The sequence below is a fragment of the Rana temporaria genome, chromosome 9 (assembly GCF_905171775.1).
Source record: "Rana temporaria chromosome 9, aRanTem1.1, whole genome shotgun sequence".
Taxonomy (NCBI): domain Eukaryota; kingdom Metazoa; phylum Chordata; class Amphibia; order Anura; family Ranidae; genus Rana; species Rana temporaria.
Window position 1 is genome coordinate 143868379 of NC_053497.1, and position 18725 is coordinate 143887103.

At 47.0% G+C, this 18725-nt stretch overlaps 1 protein-coding gene across 2 annotated transcripts in view; it reads left to right on the forward strand.

Moving 5' to 3' along the window:
* The window catches only part of KYAT1 (kynurenine aminotransferase 1), a 72229-nt gene that overhangs the window by 4325 nt on the left and 49179 nt on the right, over positions 1-18725 (forward strand). For both annotated transcript variants that reach the window (XM_040324714.1, XM_040324716.1), the window contains exon 2: positions 12857-13011. The gene's annotated coding sequence lies outside the window, so the exon portion shown is untranslated. The remainder of the gene's footprint in view (positions 1-12856; positions 13012-18725) is intronic.

Below are 18725 nucleotides of genomic sequence, written 5' to 3' on the forward strand. Positions count from 1 at the left end.
AGCAGCGAGAGCTAATGCTGTGCAGAGCAAGCGGGCGGGGCTGATCTGCCTGCTCTGTGTCCATAGATGCAGACTGGGCGGCTCGGGAGCGAGCCCACACAAGTGCCCCCATGGAAAGCAGCTTTCCATGAAAGCTCTTGCTGAAGAGGAGGAGCCTGGAGTGTCAGCAGGGTAACCCAGAAGAAGATTGTGTCTGTTCTGTGGAAAACCATTTCACAGAGCAGGTGAATATAACATGTTGGCTATTTTAATAAAAAAGAGAGAGAAAAAAAGAAGCTTTCATGTCACTTTAACCGTATTTGTAATAGTATTTTTTAAATTAAATAACAAACATGTTATACTTACCTGCTCTGTGTAATGGTATTGCAGAAAGTGACCCTGATCCTCCTCTTCTTGGGTCCCTCACCCAAAAATTCCCAGCACTTGTTGGCACCCGGGGAGCCACACCAGCCACATACAGCTGTCAATGTAAATGATAACAAGGCTCTGCTTGGGTGAACGCCAGTGGCTTCTGCATCAGTGTGTTAGTGTACAGCGTTTTTCCCCAAATGCGATTATGGCAGGTATGGGGGTATGTGTTTCAGAAAGAAAAAAGGATTGTAGAAGATGGGCTTTTAAATGGTAGTCCACATGGTTAAGATAAAACATATATATATACAGTGAGGAAAATAAGTATTTGAACACCCTGCTATTTTGCAAGTTCTCCCACTTGGAAATCATGGAGGGGTTTGAAATTGTCATCGTAGGTGCATGTCCACTGTGAGAGACATAATCAAAACAAAAAATTCCAGAAATCACAATTTATGTTTTTTTAACTATTTATTTGTATGATACAGCTGCAAATAAGTATTTGAACACCTGTCTATCAGCTAGAATTCTGAGCCTCAAAGACCTGTTAGTCTGCCTTTAAAATGTCCACCTCCACTCCATTTATTATCCTAAATTAGATGCACCTGTTTGAGGTCATTAGCTGCATAAAGACACCTGTCCACCCCATACAATCAGTAAGAATCCAACTACTAACATGGCCAAGACCAAAGAGCTGTCCAAAGACACTAGAGACAAAAGTGTACACCTCCACAAGGCTGGAAAGGGCTATGGGGAAATTGCCAAGCAGCTTGGTGAAAAAAGGTCCACTGTTGGAGCAATCATTAGAAAATGGAAGAAGCTAAACATGACTGTCAATCTCCCTCGGACTGGGGCTCCATGCAAAATCTCACCTCCTGGGGTCTCAATGATCCTAAGAAAGGCGAGAAATCAGCCCAGGACTACACGGGAGGAGCTGGTCAATGACCTGAAAAGAGCTGGGACCACCGTTTCCAAGGTTACTGTTGGTAATACACTAAGACGTCATGGTTTGAAATCATGCATGGCACGGAAGGTTCCCCTGCTTAAACCAGCACATGTCAAGGCCCGTCTTAAGTTTGCCAATGACCATTTGGATGATCCAGAGGAGTCATGGGAGAAAGTCATGTGGTCAGATGAGACCAAAATAGAACTTTTTGGTCATAATTCCACTAACGTGTTTGGAGGAAGAAGAATGATGAGTACCATCCCAAGAACACCATCCCTACTGTGAAGCATGGGGGTGGTAGCATCATGCTTTGGGGGTGTTTTTCTGCACATGGGACAGGGCGACTGCACTGTATTAAGGAGAGGATGACCGGGGCCATGTATTGCGAGATTTTGGGCAACAACCTCCTTCCCTCAGTTAGAGCTTTGAAGATGGGTCGAGGCTGGGTCTTCCAACATGACAATGACCCGAAGCACACAGCCAGGATAACCAAGGAGTGGCTCTGTAAGAAGCATATCAAGGTTCTGGCGTGGCCTAGCCAGTCTCCAGACCTAAACCCAATAGAGAATCTTTGGAGGGAGCTCAAACTCCGTGTTTCTCAGCGATAGCCCAGAAACCTGACTGATCTAGAGAAGATCTGTGGGGAGGAGTGGGCCAAAATCCCTCCTCCAGTGTGTGCAAACCTGGTGAAAAACAACAAGAAACGTTTGACCTCTGTAATTGCAAACAAAGGCTACTGTACCAAATATTAACATTGATTTTCTCAGGTGTTCAAATACTTATTTGCAGCTGTATCATACAAATAAATAGTTTAAAAAAATCATACATTGTGATTTCTGGATTTTTTTTTTTTGATTATGTCTCTCACAGTGGACATGCACCTACAATAACAATTTCAGACCCCTCCATGATTTCCAAGTGGGAGAACTTGCAAAATAGCAGGGTGTTCAAATACTTATTTTCATCACTGTATACAGCAATCATTATTATAAAGGTGAAATGTTTATTTATTAATATACAGTATCTCACAAAAGTGAGTACACCCCTCACATTTTTGTAAATATTTTATTCTATCTTTTCATGTGACAACACTGAAGAAATTACACTTTGCTACAATGTTGTGTAGTGAGTGTAGAGCTTATATAACGGTGTAACTTTGCTGTCCCCTCAAAATAACTCAACACACAGCCATTAATGTCTAAACCGCTGGCAACAAAAGTGAGTACACCCAGGGCCGATCCGCCCTATACGCAGACTATGCAAGCTGAGTAGGGCCCCCGGATTTACTCGGGGCCCCGCTGGGAAGCATGGAGTTTCTATTTGCATCGGCGAATTTTTAACCGGAAAAATGGCCGCCGCGGCTGTCCGAGTATCCGCCTGCGGCGCTGAACATTGACAATGTAGCAGTAGTGAGTCAGACATCAGGTGACGTCAGTGAGACGGCCACCGCTAATGCTTATGGGAGCTGTAGTCCACGAGCGGCTAAGACCCCTTTCACATTGAGGAGTTTTTCAGGCGGTACAGCGCTAAAAATAGCGCTGCTATCCCGCCTGAAAAACTCCTTTACTGCAGACTCAATGTGAAAGCCAGAGGGCTTTCACACTGAGGCGATGCGCTGGCGGGAGATAAAAAAATCTCCTGTCAGCAGCATCTTTAGAGCGGTGAGAGGAGCGGCATGTATACTCTATAGAGGCGCATTGCGGGCGGTATTAACCCTTTATCGGCCGCTAGCGGGGGTTAATACCGCACCGCTAGCGGCCGATTCCCGCGGCAATCCCGGCGGTATAGCGCCGCTATTTTTAGCGGCGTTATACCGCCACCGCGGCTCCCGCCCCAGTCTGAAAGGGGCCCAAGTGCTGAAGCTCCCTGCTCCTGGGGGGGTGGAGTCAGTCACTCTGAGGAGAGGAGAGCGGCACAGCTGTGGTGACTGTCAGATTTAATTTTCCCTGCCAATGCCTTTTGGAAACGGTAGGACTAGGAGGTGAATGTTATGTGTGTAAAAAAAAAAAAACCTGAATGTTATGTGGTAAAAAAAAAACCTGAATGTTATGTGGTAAAAAAAAAACCTGAATGTTATGTGGTAAAAAAAAACCTGAATGTTATGTGGTAAAAAAAAACCTGAATGTTATGTGGTAAAAAAAAACCCTGAATGTTATGTGGTAAAAAAAAAACCTGAATGTTATGTGGTAAAAAAAAAACCTGAATGTTATGTGGTAAAAAAAAACCTGAATGTTATGTGGTAAAAAAAAAACCTGAATGTTATGTGGTAAAAAAAAACCTGAATGTTATGTGGTAAAAAAAAAACCTGAATGTTATGTGGTAAAAAAAAAAACCCTGAATGTTATGTGGTAAAAAAAAAACCTGAATGTTATGTGGTAAAAAAAAACCCTGAATGTTATGTGGTAAAAAAAAACCTGAATGTTATGTGGTAAAAAAAAAACCCTGAATATTATGTGGTAAAAAAAAAACCCTGAATGTTATGTGGTAAAAAAAAAAACCCTGAATGTTATGTGGTAAAAAAAAAACCTGAATGTTATGTGGTAAAAAAAAACCCTGAATGTTATGTGGTAAAAAAAAACCTGAATGTTATGTGGTAAAAAAAAAACCCTGAATGTTATGTGGTAAAAAAAAACTCCCGAATGTTATGTGGTAAAAAAAAAACCCTGAATGTTATGTGGTAAAAAAAAACTCCCGAATGTTATGTGGTAAAAAAAAAAAACCCTGAATGTTATGTGGTAAAAAAAAAAAAAAAACCCTGAATGTTATGTGGTAAAAAAAAAAACTCCCGAATGTTATGTGGTAAAAAAAAAACCTGAATGTTATGTGGCAATGGCAAATGGTTTACATAGCTCACGGTATCACGGATCAGATAGAGGGCCCCTTAGCAGAATTGTGCTTAGGGCCCCAGAGAGGTCAGGATCGGCACTGAATACACCCCAAGTGAAAATGTCCAAATTGGGCCCAAGTGTCAATATTTTGTGTGGCCACCATTATTTTCCAGCACTGCCTTCTCCCTCTAAGGGCTCTTTCACACGGAGCGGATCCGTATTGATCCGCTCCGTTAGCCCGTTTGACTCAGCGGGGATTCCTCCGTAAATCCCCGCTGAGCTGTCGGCGGACAGGGCGGTCACCGCAAACAGTGCAGAGACCGCCCTGTCTCTCCTCTGCTCTCCCCTATGGGGAATCGGATGAATACGGACCGTGTGTCCATATTCATCTGATCTGTTCCGCCGGCCGGAAGAAAAATAGGGTTTTCTTCCGTCCACAAAAGCGGATCTTTGCGGACGCGGATGGTTGCGGACGTTAGCGGATGCATCATCCGCTAACGTCTGCAATCCCATAGGGATACATTACAAGTCCGTAAACGAACTTGTAATAAACGGACCGTTTGTCCATACGTGTGAAAGGGCCCTTAGGCCTTGTACACACGATAGGATAGCCAGAGGACAACGGTCTGAAGATTAGGTTAACCTATGAAGCAGACTGATGGTCCGTCATGCGTACACACCATCGGTTAAATAACTGATCGTGTCAGAACGACGTTCTGAAAAAAACGAAGTTCAATGCTTCCAAGCATGCGTCGACTTGATTCTGAGCATGCGCAGGTTTTTAACCAATGCTTTTGCATACTAACGATCGGTTTTGACCTATCGGTTGCCAGTCCATAGGTTACATTTTACAGCAAGTTCTCATTTTTTTAACCTAAGGTTAAATAACCTATGGGGCCCACACACGATCGGTTTGGACTGATGAAAACGGTCCTTCAGACCGTTCTCCTCTGGCTATCCTATCGTGTGTACGAGGCTTTAGGCATGGAGTTCACCAGAGCTTCACAGGTTGCCACTGGAGTCCTCTTCTACTCCTCCATCTTGGAGTTGGTGGATGTTAGAGATCTTGTGTTCCTCCACCTTCCGTTTGCGGAACCGCGCATGCACCGCCCAGAGCCGCAGAAGAGATGAGTTTACGATCAGCTGTTGTCTCGCGTGGCCGAGGCACGTTCATGTAGAAGAGGGGCGGATATTTACATGAAGAGGGCAGATTTTTCAATGATGGGCAGTGCTGGAATTTTTATCGATGGCCACAGTAATCTTCAAAATAAATCTTTATCTGCTATTTATTCTGATCGCTTGTGGGGCGTGTTTAGTCAATTGAAGGGCGGCTTTTTCTATATTAGATAAAGATTTCTTTAGTAGAATTCTTTGGCCATCGATAAAAATTCCACCTCCAGCACTGCCCGTCATTTAAATATCCGCCCCTTGATGTAAATATCCACCCCTCTCCTACATGAACATGCCTCTGCCACACGAGACAACAGCTGATCGTCAACTCAGCTGTTCTGAGGCTCCGCTCTGCACATGCGCGGTTCCGGCATTTTTCGACAGGACACCGGCAGCACTCATGCATCCCCAGATCATGATCATGACACTCCCACCACAATGCTTGACTGTAGACCAGACACACTTGTCTTTGTACTCCTCACCTTGTTGCCACAACACACGCTTGACACCATCTGAACCAAATAAGTTTATCTTCGTCTCATCAGACCGCAGGACATGGTTCCGGTAATCTGTGTCCTTAGTCTGCTTGTCTTCAGAAAAGTGCGGGCTTTGTTGTGCATCATCTTTAGAAAAAGCTATCTTCTGGGACGACAGCCATTCAGACCAATTTGATGCAGTGTGCGGTGTATGGTCTGAGCACTGACAGGCTGACCGCCCTACCCCTTCAACCTCTGCAGCAATGCTGGCAGCACTCATACATCTATTTCCCAAAGACAACCTCTGGATATGACACTGAGCATGTGCACTCAACTTATATATAAATATAAATTTGTATGCAATCAAGCAGCCTCTTGCACTACATAATAGATGGTAAATCTAAGGTAAATTGAACAAGAAAATTGTATAATGAATGACCAGCTTAAACCCTTACAGACCACTTTATGCTACAGGTAAGCGTATAATAAGCAAAACTGCACGGTTTTGGAGGTATCCCTTGTCCGAATGTCATCGGGCACATGCGCACTGGAGAAAACTGAAGCAATGGCACGTTTGTGCCATTGCTTTAGTGAGTCAGCAGGGGAGGGCTGGCAGCCTTAAGCCTGGGGGGCAAGTCCAGTCAAGTGGCCTATTGAACCGCCGAATGAGCTCACCATCCATGGCCCACCTGGTTTTTCAATGCAGCCTCACCAGTGCCCATTAGTGCAGCCAACTCCAGTGCCCATCAATGCAGTCAACTCCAGTGCCCATCAATGCAGCCTGATCACTGGGGCAGGTTGCATGGGGTGTATGGGGGGGGATGGTGGGGATTCAGTTAGGCGTGTCAGGGTATCTCACCTCAGTGATCTCAGCTCAGCAGGTTCTTGCACGCCACGGCCTCCTGGGGGGGGGGGGGTAATGCTTCTGGTCCTGGGGTCAAGTTGCAGCCAGCGCCCAGTCCTGCAGCCCTGTGTCCCGACTCCCTGGCATGCCCTGCCTCTGCCTGCTTTCAAGAATCCAGGCCCAGGGAGTTGTAGTTTCCTCTGCGCTGCTCTGTTTTCCACCCACCGGGAGCTTGAGTGCAACGGCGGATCCAGGGGGGGGCAACAGGGCAATTGCCCCCCCCGAGGCAATCATGTCACATTGGCTTTAAAAAAAAAAAAAAAAAAAATGTTTTTTTACTTTTTTTTTAAACTGCTTGGTGGCAACGGCGGATCCAGGGGGGGGGGGAACAGGGCAATTGCCCCCCCCCCCGAGGCAATCATGTCACATTGGCTTTTAAACTGCTTTGCAGTGCCTGCAGCTCCCGCTGCCGAGTCTCTAACTCTCTCTCCCTCTCTCATCACCAGGGCTGGTAGGCTGCCTGTCCTGAGGCTGCTTTGAGCTGTAGCTGACTGCAGCAGTCCCCTCTCTCCTGCGTGTATGACACTCGCTGTGTGTGAGAGCTGGAGATGTCTGTGCTAGACCTGCTCGTGTGATAGTATATGGAGATGGAACACTGATTGAATCAGTGTTTTGTCTATCACACAAGCCCGTCTAGGGTGGGACTTTGCTAGAGCCGAACACAGACCTACAGCTCCTGTTTGTTCCATGACACACGTCGGGAGAGGAGATACCTGCTGTGTGTGATCGAGGCAATGCCATGGTGAGTGCCATGCACAGTGTGGCTGCATTATTAGACAAAAGTGGGGCTGCATTCATATACAAAAGTGGGACTGCATGTATATACAAAAGTGGGACTGCATTCATATACCAAAGTGGGACTGCATTCATATACAAAAGTGGGACTGCATTCATAGACACAAGTGGGGCTGCATTCATAGACAAAAGTGGGGCTGCATTCATAGACAAAAGTGGGACTGCATTCATAGACACAAGTGGGACTGCATTCATAGACACAAGTGGGACTGCATTCATAGACACAAGTGGGACTGCATTTATATACAAAAGTGGGGCTGCATTGATATACAAAAGTGGGTCTGCATTGATATACAAAAGTGGGGCTGCATTGATATACAAAAGTGGGTCTGCATTGATATACAAAAGTGGGTCTGCATTGATATACAAAAGTGGGTCTGCATTGATATACAAAAGTGGGACTGCATTAATATACAAAAGTGGGACTGAATTTATACACAAAGGTGGGGCTGCGTTCATATGCACAGTGAGGCTGCAATGGTGGGCACTGATGAGGCTGCATTGATCTCTTGTACCATGTGTTCAGTCTCTGACCATCCCTTGTACCATGCCTGCAGTCTCTGACCATCTCTTATACCACGTCTGCAGTCTCTGACCATCCCTTGTACCATGCCTGCAGTCTCTGACCATCTCTTATACCATGTCTGCAGTCTCTGACCATCCCTTGTACCATGTCTGCAGTCTCTGACCATCTCTTATACCACATCTGCAGTCTCTGACCATCTCTTATACCACGTCTGCAGTCTCTGACCATCCCTTGTACCATGCCTGCAGTCTCTGACCATCTCTTATACCATGTCTGCAGTCTCTGACCATCCCTTGTACCATGCCTGCAGTCTCTGACCATCTCTTGTACCACGTCAGCAGTCTCTGACCATCCCTTGTACCACGTCTGCAGTCTCTGACCATCTCCTGTACCACGTCTGCAGTCTCTGACCATCTCTTGTACCATGTCTGCAGTCTCTTACCATCTCTTGTACCATGTCTGCAGTCTCTGACCATCTCTTGTATCATGTCTGCAGTCTCTGACCATCTCTTGTACCATGTCTGAATTCTCTGACCATCTCTTGTACCATGTCTGCAGTCTCTGACCATCTCTTGTACCATGTCTGCAGTCTCTGACCATCTCTTGTACCATGTCTGCAGTCTCTGACCATCTCTTGTACCATGTCTGCATTCTCTGACCATCTCTTGTACCATGTCTGCAGTCTCTGACCATCTCTTGTACCATGTCTGCAGTCCCTGACAATCGTCTACAAACTATGGGTTAGATTTATGGCATTTATATTTAAATATTTTATACTAGTAATGGCGGCGATCATTGATCTTTTAGCGGTACTGCAACATTGCAGCGAACACACCGGACACCTAATTGAGTTCTGTAAGCAACACCTTATTTTCTGGCAGTGCCCCTCCCGAGACTAGACTCTGGATCCGCCCTTGCTTGAGCGTGGACTACAACTCCCGGAATGCAACAGCTAGTGGTCAGCCAGTGTTTCTCCCGGCCCCCGGCTCGACTTCCTTGTGCAGAATAAAAAAGAAAATGGTAGAGGGCAGCGGCTGCGGGCCATTTTGAACATAAGTTAGAGCGGCCTGGGAGGCAATTGCCACCCTGCCCCCCGGCCCAGCCCTCCCCTGAGTGAGTGTGTGCCGTTACCAGCGGCTCCCGCGAGCATGTGCGGGAGTGACGTCATTGCGGCTCCGGCCAATACCCGGAAGTAACCCCCGGGAGAGATGTCGCTAGCTGGAGGGGGGTACGAGGACCGCTTCGTTGGCTTCAATGTTAGGTAAGTCATTTATAATGAGCTAGTATTCTATGCATATTAGCTCATTAGCTCAGCCTTTGTCTTGCAGGTGTTTTTGTGTTTTTTTCTAGGGTTTACAACCACTTTAGCTCAACACAATGCTGTGCATTGCCTTGGTGCTTTGGGGTGTCATTCAAAATAAATGGCACAGGAACAAATATAATATACATTGCCAGGCATTACCACACAGAAGTACAATTGGCTCCTCAGAAATATGTAAAGGCTGCTGTTGCTGACCTACTTTTTAAAATGCTAGTCGCCTGGCTTTTATACTGAACCAGTGAGTGCAATATGTCTTGAGTGAATGACTCAGACCAGGCGTGGAGATTGAGAGTCAGGGAAAAGCACTTATCTGCATACTTGTTCTGGGTCAGTGATTTAAATAATTGAAGTAAGAGGTTCTGCAAGATAGTCAGAGGACTTGCATTTTCAGGAGTGGCGATAAATAGCTGTGAGCTTGATACTGACTAGCGGCGTTCCACTAGTTTTTATTAATTAGCCTGCATCTACATCTATTAGAACTGCATCTACTGCTACCGTGTTTCCCTGAAAGTAAGACCTACCCCGATTTTCCAGGAGGGCTGCAATATAAGCCCTACCCCGAAAATAAGCCCTAGTTTAGGCTGCTGGAGTCCTTTCTGTTGCTGCTGGAGTCCTCCCCTTCTCCCAGCTGTCAGCAGGGGATTTCGCCCCCCCCCCCCCTTTGCAAGGCTCAGAGCGGGTAGAAGAGCTCAGGTGGGTCACATAAGCGCTGAGCCACGCCCAGCTGATCCCTGCTGCCCTCCTCATTTGCCAGCTGTCATCGGAGTATCTCGGGCCACCCCTCCCTCTGCAAAGCTTAGAGCGGATAAGAGAGCTCAGACAGGTCACGGAAGCGCCTAGTCATGCTCAGCTGATCTCCGCTGCTCTCCTCTTCTGCCAGCTGTCATTGGGGGATCTCGGGCCTCCCTCCCTTTGCAGTGCTTGTCCCAGGGAAGACCAATCAGGCAGGTCATGGAAGTGCCGAGCGGTGCTGTGTTACGGTATGTGACACAGTAGAGGCCTGTACACACGATCGGATATTCCGACAACAATTGTTTAACGGACATGTTTTGTTGGACAATTTGACCATCTGTATGCTCCATCGGACAATTGTTGTCAGAATTTCCGACAACAAATGTTGGCTGTGCATGCTCTCAAATTGTCCGACAACAAATGTGTTCTGTCGGATTATCCGATCGTGTGTACACAAATCCGGAGGACTAAAATCCAAAAGTACAAACGCGCATGCTCCGAACCAATGCTAAACATCAGACAACAATAGCAGAAGTTGGCCAAAGGGTGGCGGTTAAGAGCTGAAAAACCACGTGGTTTGATGTATGTTGGCTGAAAATGTTGTGCCTTGTGTATGCATACCAAGTTCATGGACAACGCCCTTCAGACAAAAATCCACGGATTTGTCCAATGTAAGTCTGATCGTGTGTGCGAGGCTTTAGATTGCAGAGACGCATACCTTTTGCATTAATTTCTGCTGTTGTGATGATGAAGTTGGCAGTTTGCAAGCACTTTTACGCTGTTCACACTGGAGATTAAATTGCAAGCCCTACCCCGAAAATAAGCCCTAGTGTGTTTTTGGTTGCAAATATTATAATAAAACCCAGGGGAAACACAGTATGCGTGCATGTTACTCACGACTGCACAGACGCAAGAACAGAAGATGTCAGCTGCATGAAAACATGGAAATGAAGCCAGGAGGGCTTCAACTGCCCACATCCTCCATGGCCGCAGCCAAATTGAGGGAGAGAAAAAATAACAAATTGGATTGTAAGTAAATAGAATGTGCACATGGGATCACTTTACGTTTCCAATGATTTTGTTAGTATAATGTTGGCTAGGAGTCTGGAACTCCACTTTAAGACCCCTTTCACACTGAAGCGTTTTTACAGCGTTTTAGCATTAAAAACAGTGCTATTAAAACGCTCATAAAACACTCTCTATGCATCTCAATGGACCCTTTCACACTGAGTCCTGCAAGCAGCATCTTTGGAGCAGCTTTTGGACGCTGAAAAAAACGCTCCAAAAATGCCCCTCTTCATTGAAATGAATTGAAAGCGCTGTAAAAACGCCTTGCCCTTTCACAATGAGGCACTGCAAAAACGCCCTAAAACGTTAGGGTCTTAGTGGTGCCTTACCAGCGTTTTTCGGGCGCTAGCAGTGTGTAAGGGCTCTGAAAGCACTCGGCTTTCACATTGGGATTGCAGATGAGGCTTCGCCTGAAAAATTCTTGAATAACGCCCGAAAAACGCTTGAATAACACTCAAAAAATGCTTGAATAACACCCCAGTGTGAAAGTGGCCTAAAGGAGAAGTCCTGCCAGAGTTTTTTTAGGCTGGGCTTCTCCTAAGGGTCACAGGAGTGCAATTAGTTTTGCACTCCTGTGACCCGTTTTTAGCGGATAGCGGTCTGAAGTCTGCTCTCCGCTGACGTCACCAAGATCAGTCGAGGCAGCGCGTCATCACGACTTCCAAGTCGGGATCTGCCAGCTGCCCTGATTGATGGCAGTCTCAGCATCTCAGGGAGCCGCTGAGACAGCCTTTCCCCGCCCATCCACGGGAGCTCTCCTCTCGGGGATCTGTGAGAACCGAGCCATCGGCTGTGTTTGGTGGCTCGTTTCTCAGTGCAGAGACATCGGGGGACAGATGGAGCATCGGAGCATCTCCCCTGCCCTCCCATTGGAGGGCAGGGGAGACATTGGGGGTCTAATAGACCCTTGATGCATCCATAAAGAGGACCTGCCCATTCTATCACATAGGGGCTTCGTGCCCCCCTTTGATAGCAATAAAGTAAAGGGAAAAAAGAACAAAAGAAAATAGAATGATATTAATTTGGTAAAGTAAACGTAACAAAAACTTTTAAAGCACTCTCGAATACATCCCATAAAAAGCACAGGGCAAGCACGTGTTTGTAAACGTCAGTTTCGCCACACAGGTGAGGGATCGCGGTGACTCGGAGTGAGAGCAATAATTCTAGGCCCATAGTTCACAGTTAACTCTAAACTGATGACCTATAAAGGCTCTTAAAACGTTGCAGATGGAGAATTTTGGGTACCACAGCTTTTTGCGATTCCACAGTTGTGTGCAATTTTAAGACTTGCCATGTTTGATTTCTATTTACTCGATGCAACATCATCTTTTATATTTGACCAAAAACTAGATATAATATTGTATTTGTTTGCGCTAAAGTTAATTTTAGTGTATTTTTTCCTGAAGATATGCATCCAATAAATAACTTTGCAAATCTTGTGTGACATACCACCGTTCTATTCTCCAGGGTCTCTGCTTTCAGAAAATATTAATTTTGCTTGGGGGGGGGGGTACAGCAATTTTTAGCAAAAAAGTAGATTGTAATGTGTATGCAAAAAATGAAAACATTAGCCCATTAGGAAAGTGTTTAGGAATGTTGTTACTTTTAGAATAGTCCAGCAACTACAGCAGTCATGATTGGCAGTTAAGTGTTAATGCATGTCAGTAGACACCGAAATCTGTCTCGTTTAGGACTTTAAACACCAGAGTAACACAATGTGTTTTTTGTTGTCCCCGAGACAGGAGCCATGTTGTTGTAGCCGACAACCAGAACCTAGTGTGGTCGGGGTATCCAGGAAGATGGCTGCTCCTGCTCTAGTCTACACGTCATATTAAGGACATCTCCTTCACTTTCTGTTCCTCCTTAGACCTCAGTGGTGACTGATCACAGGATTGAGGTATGGAAAGCCAGGAGCTTCAAAATTCTGTTTGGGAAAGGGGGGCTGTGATTGCACATTATATAATATTACTCCTTCCATTTCCACTGTGGGTGTCAGCAGAATCATAGCAGATAATCAAACAGTTACATACATAGTTAGTTTGGCTGAAAAAAGTCCATCCAGTTCCATTATATAAAAGGTCAGTAGAAGTGTTGTCTGCCTGTCTGCTATTATTATTGCAGATGATTTATACAGTGTCAATAGTTTGCATATCATTTTACAAAGTTAGAATTCAGACAAATTGTTTAAAGAGGATGTAAACCCTGATGGGTTTTACTTCTTTTTTGTTCCCTACAAAGTAAAAACATAATGTGCTAGTATGCATGGCATACTAGCACATTATGTGATACGCCTGCAAACAAAGCCCCCGCTGGAGGCCGCATACATGTTCGCCCCTCTTCCATCTGGGGCCGCGGACTCCATCTCTGTGACTGCCTGTCTCCCTGCAGGGATTTAGTCCCAAGGGGGGGGGGGCGAGCACGCTGACTAACCCCCATCCAGAACGGCTCGGATGATGGGGGCGAGCTTACTGAAGGAAGAACAGGAAGTGAGAAATTCAGACAAAGAAAAAAAACTAGAGGTGCACCGAAATGGAAATTTCAGAACCGAAACGAAACCGAAATAAAAAAAAATGTCAGGCCGAAACCGAAAATGACTTTTCTTTTTTTTTTTATAATTGTATGTTAAAACAGAACAGTCGGATTGCAAAAATGTATGGAACATCCCATTAGTGTCCCCCAATTGCTGCCTCTTGTTTCCTTTTTTTTTTTTATTACTTTATCACTTTTTTTTGTAGCTTGTCGTTTTACTTTTTTTATTTTTGTATAATTTTCTTATTTTTAATATTATTTTTCTTATTCTTTACTTTTTAATTACTTATTTTATTAATTTAATTATTATTTCTTATTTTTTTTACACTTAACTTTATTGCTATCACACAGGAGAAAATATTTCCCTGTGTGATAGCAATTGGAGGTGACAGGTTCTCTTTATTAACCCTGTCACCTCCAAAACAGGAGTGCATTGGTGGCAGGGACAGGAGCAGGAGTACCTCTTTTGTGCTTAGGACTGTGTCTTCCCGTAAGAAGAGTGAGAAGCATTCGAAGTGGAGGAGCGCAAAGGCGCCGCGGTCAGGGTCTGAGGATCCTAGTCCCGCTTCCACAGTTCTATCCTTCAGTCTCTGCATAAGTCACCAAAGATTTGGCTTCAGCTTTAGCTGGTTTGGAAGAAAAATAGCTGATATGTTTGCGTCTTCCTTCCAGTCCAGAAAAAAACATGATAGGTCCCCTTCTCCCTCGTCTGACCTTCCAGTGTTGGAACAGGAATGGGCTGATGTGGAGATTCCATTGGATGACCGGGATGAGGGGCAGGTGGATGACTCCCCTTCTGAGGATTCAGCCTCAGAAGAGCCTTTCTCAGCTTCGCAATCACAGAAATTGCTAGTGCAATCCCTTACGGAATTGGTATGTTCTGGATATAAGTTGCCCCAAGCACAGGTGGCTGAGGCCCCCTTTTCCTCTTTGGGTTCCTTAAGGCCTCCACCGGGTCCACATGCATGTCCTGTACACCCATTGCTGGAGCAGCTGATATATGCCGACTTGGATCACCCAGATAGATATTTTAGTCCTCCTAGAAGATTTTCTCTTCTCTATCCTATGGAGGAAAAGTTCACTAAGAAGTGGAGTTTGCCAGCAGTAGATGCTGCTATATCTTCTGTGAATAAGAGTCTATCTTGTCCAGTAGACAATGTCCAGGTTTTTAAGGATCCAGCCAATAAGAAACGGGAATCCTTGCTCAAAGCCTCGTTTGCTGTAGCAGGTGCAGCAATCCCTAAAAGACCAGCTCAAGCAGGTTATTAAAAGAGTCCCTACTCAAGGGGAAACAGCCCATGTGTTAGCTGAACTACCTAGGGCCTTATGTTTTGTGGTTGACGCTTTTAGGCCCCATGCACACGAGACGCTGCTAAACTCGAGTTCAGAGGCATTTGGGCATTTTTTTCAACTGCCCCTGAACACATTTAATGTTATCCTATGTGTCCATGCACACAATCACGTTTTTTGGCGTTTCAAAGCAGTTGGGTTTAGGGCCGTTTTTCCAAACCCAAATTTTGGGGTTCAGACGCTTTCAGCTTTCGCGTTTTAGACGCAAATCGCGGCAAAACGCGATTATAGGCGTTTTTAAAGGTGACCTATTTTTTTACAATAGAAATCTCAAAAATGATGGCAAATGATGAAAAACCATAAAAAAACATAAAAATGTAATTGCTTGCATTGCATTGTGGACAATCCACAACTTGTGGCAGGTGACGTGGCCAGTGGACAATCCACAACATGTGGCAGGTGACATGGCCAGGTGACGTGGCAAGTGGACAATCCACAACTTGTGGTAGGTGACGTGGCCAGGTCACGTGGCCAGGTCACGTGGCCAGTGGACAATCCACAACTTGTGGCAGGTAACATGGCCAGGTGACGTGGCAAGTGTACAATCCACAACTTGTGGTAGGTGATGTGGCCAGGTGACGTGGCAGGTGATGTGGCCAGGTCACGTGGCCAGTGGACAATCCACAACTTGTGGCAGGTGACGAGGCCAGGTGACGTGGCAGGTGACGTAGCCAGGTGACATGGCAAGTGGACAATCCACAACTTGTGCCAGGTAACGTGGCCAGGTGACATGGCAGGTGACGTGGCCAGGTGACGTGGCCAGTGGACAATCCACAACTTGTGGCAGGTGACGTGGCCAGGTGACGTGGCCAGGTGACATGGCAAGTGGACAATCCACAACTTGCGGCAGGTGACGTGGCCAGTGGACAATCCACAACTTGTGGCAGGTGGGGTGGCCAGGTGACATGGCAGATGACGTGGCAAGTGGACAATACACAACTTGAGGCAGGTGACGTGGCAAGTGGACAATCCACAACTTGTGGTAGGTGACGTGGCCAGGTGATGTGGCAGGTGACGTGGCCAGTGGACAATCCACAACTTGTGGCAGGTGACGTGGCCAGTTGACGTGGCAGGTGGCGTGGCCAGTGGACAATCCACAACTTGTGGCAGGTGACGTGGCCAGGTGATGTGGCAGGTGACGTGGCCAGGTGACATGGCAAGTGGACAATCCACAACTTGCGGCAGGTGACGTGGCCAGGTGACGTGGCCAGTGGACAATCCACAACTTGTGGCAGGTGGGGTGGCCAGGTGACATGGCAGATGACGTGGCAAGTGGACAATACACAACTTGAGGCAGGTGACGTGGCAAGTGGACAATCCACAACTTGTGGTAGGTGACGTGGCCAGGTGATGTGGCAGGTGACGTGGCCAGGTGACGTGGCCAGTGGACAATCCACAACTTGTGGCAGGTGACGTGGCCAGTTGACGTGGCAGGTGGCGTGGCCAGTGGACAATCCACAACTTGTGGCAGGTGACGTGGCCAGGTGACGTGGCAGGTGACATATCCAGGTGACGTGGACAATCCACAACTTGTGGCAGGTGGCGTGGCCAGGTGACGTGGCAAGTGGACAATTCACAACTTGGCAGGTGACGTGGCCAGTTGATGTGGCAGGTGATGTGGCCAGTGGACAATCTACAACTTGTGGCAGGTGACGTGGCCAGGTGACGTGGCAGGTGATGTGGCCAGGTGACGTGGCCAGGTGAAATGGCAAGTGGACAATCCACAACTTGTGGTAGGTGACGTGGCCAGATGATGTGGCAGGTGACGTGGCCAGGTGACGTGGCCAGTGGACAATCCACAACTTGTGGCAGGTGACGTGGCCAGTTGACGTGGCAGGTGGCGTGGCCAGTGGACAATCCACAACTTGTGGCAGGTGACGTGGACAATCCACAACTTGTGGCAGGTGGCGTGGCCAGGTGACGTGGCAAGTGGACAATTCACAACTTGGCAGGTGACGTGGCCAGTTGATGTGGCAGGTGACATGGCCAGTGGACAATCCACAACTTGTGGCAGGTGACGTGGCCAGGTGACGTTGTAGGTGATGTGGCCAGGTGACATGGCAAGTGGACAATCCACTACTTGTGGCAGGTGACGTGGCCAGGTGACATGGCAGGTGACATGGCCAGGTGACGTGGCCAGTGGACAATCCACAACTTGTGGCAGGTGATGTGGCCAGGTGATTTGGCAAGTGCATAATCCACTTGTGGCAGGTGACGTGGCAAGTGGACAATCCACAACTTGTGGCAGGTGTCGTGGTCAGGTGACGTGACAAGTGGACAATCCACAACTTGTGGCAGGTGACGTGGCCAGTTGATGTGGCAGGTGACGTGGCCAGTGGACAATCCACAACTTGTGGCAGGTGACGTGGCCAGGTGACGTGGCCAGGTGACATGGCAAGTGGACAATCCACTACTTGTGGCAGGTGACGTGGCCAGGTGACATGGCAGGTGACGTGGCCAGGTGACGTGGCCAGTGGACAATCCACAACTTGTGGCAGGTGACGTGGCCAGGTGATTTGGCAAGTGCATAATCCACTTGTGGCAGGTGACGTGGCAAGTGGACAATCCACAACTTGTGGCAGGTGTCGTGGTCAGGTGACGTGACAAGTGGACAATCCACAACTTGTGGCAGGTGACGTGGCCAGTTGATGTGGCAAGTGACGTGGCCAGTGGACAATCCACAACTTGTGGCAGGTGACGTGGCCAGGTGACGTGGCCAGGTGACATGGCAAGTGGACAATCCACAACTTGTGGCAGGTGACGTGGCCAGGTGACATGGCAGGTGACATGGCCAGGTGACGTGGCCAGTGGACAATCCACAACTTGTGGCAGGTGGCATGGCCAGGTGACGTGGCAGATGATGTGGCAAGTGGACAATTCACAACTTGGCAGGTGACGTGGCAAGTGACAAGCTAAATACACGTACACTGCTGCTCTCTCAGCTGCTCTGGTCTCACAAAATAGCTGGAAAGGTTAAATAATACTGTTTTTTGAGCTTAGGGAGGGTCTTATGATGTTTCTTAACCAAATGCTTGCAAACGCGGTAAAACGCCGTGAAATTCGCGGCAAAAACGGGCGTTTTAAACGCCGGTTTTTGCGTTTGAAAACTTGTGTTTAGATGAGTTTGCATTTGCTTCTCGTGTGCATGGGGCCTTAAAGATTCTATTCATCAGGTGTCATGCCCTGCTCTGTTATCAGTGCATATGTGTAGAATTCTCTGGTTCAAGCATTGGTCAGCTGAATTGCCATGCAAAAAGCTTTTGGCAGGGTTTCCCTTTCATGGGGAACAGATGTTAGGGGATGATTTGAATAAATACATCCAAAAAATTACGGGTGGTAAGAGTGCCCTTTTACCAGTGAAAAGAAGGCGTAGACGTCCTTCATTAAAACGTTCTTCTTCCCCAGCACCAGCCACGATGGCCTCCACAGTCAAGTGGGAGAGGTAAGCCTCATTGCCAAGCACAAGGCCAGAAGAAGCCATGGGAACAGAAATCTGCAAAGCAGAGTCCCAAGGCCTCCTTATGAAGGGGCACCCCCTCTCGCTCAAGTGGGGGGAAGGCTTCTGCAGTTTTCAGGGGCTTGTATCTCTAGGGGTATTAAATAGTTTAGAGAGTTTCCTCCTTCTCGTTTTCTAAGGTCGAACATTCCCAAAGACCCAGTCAAAAGAAGGTCTTTGTTCCAGGCTCTGGACCGATTGACATCTTAGGGAGTAATCATAGAGATTTCCCCAGA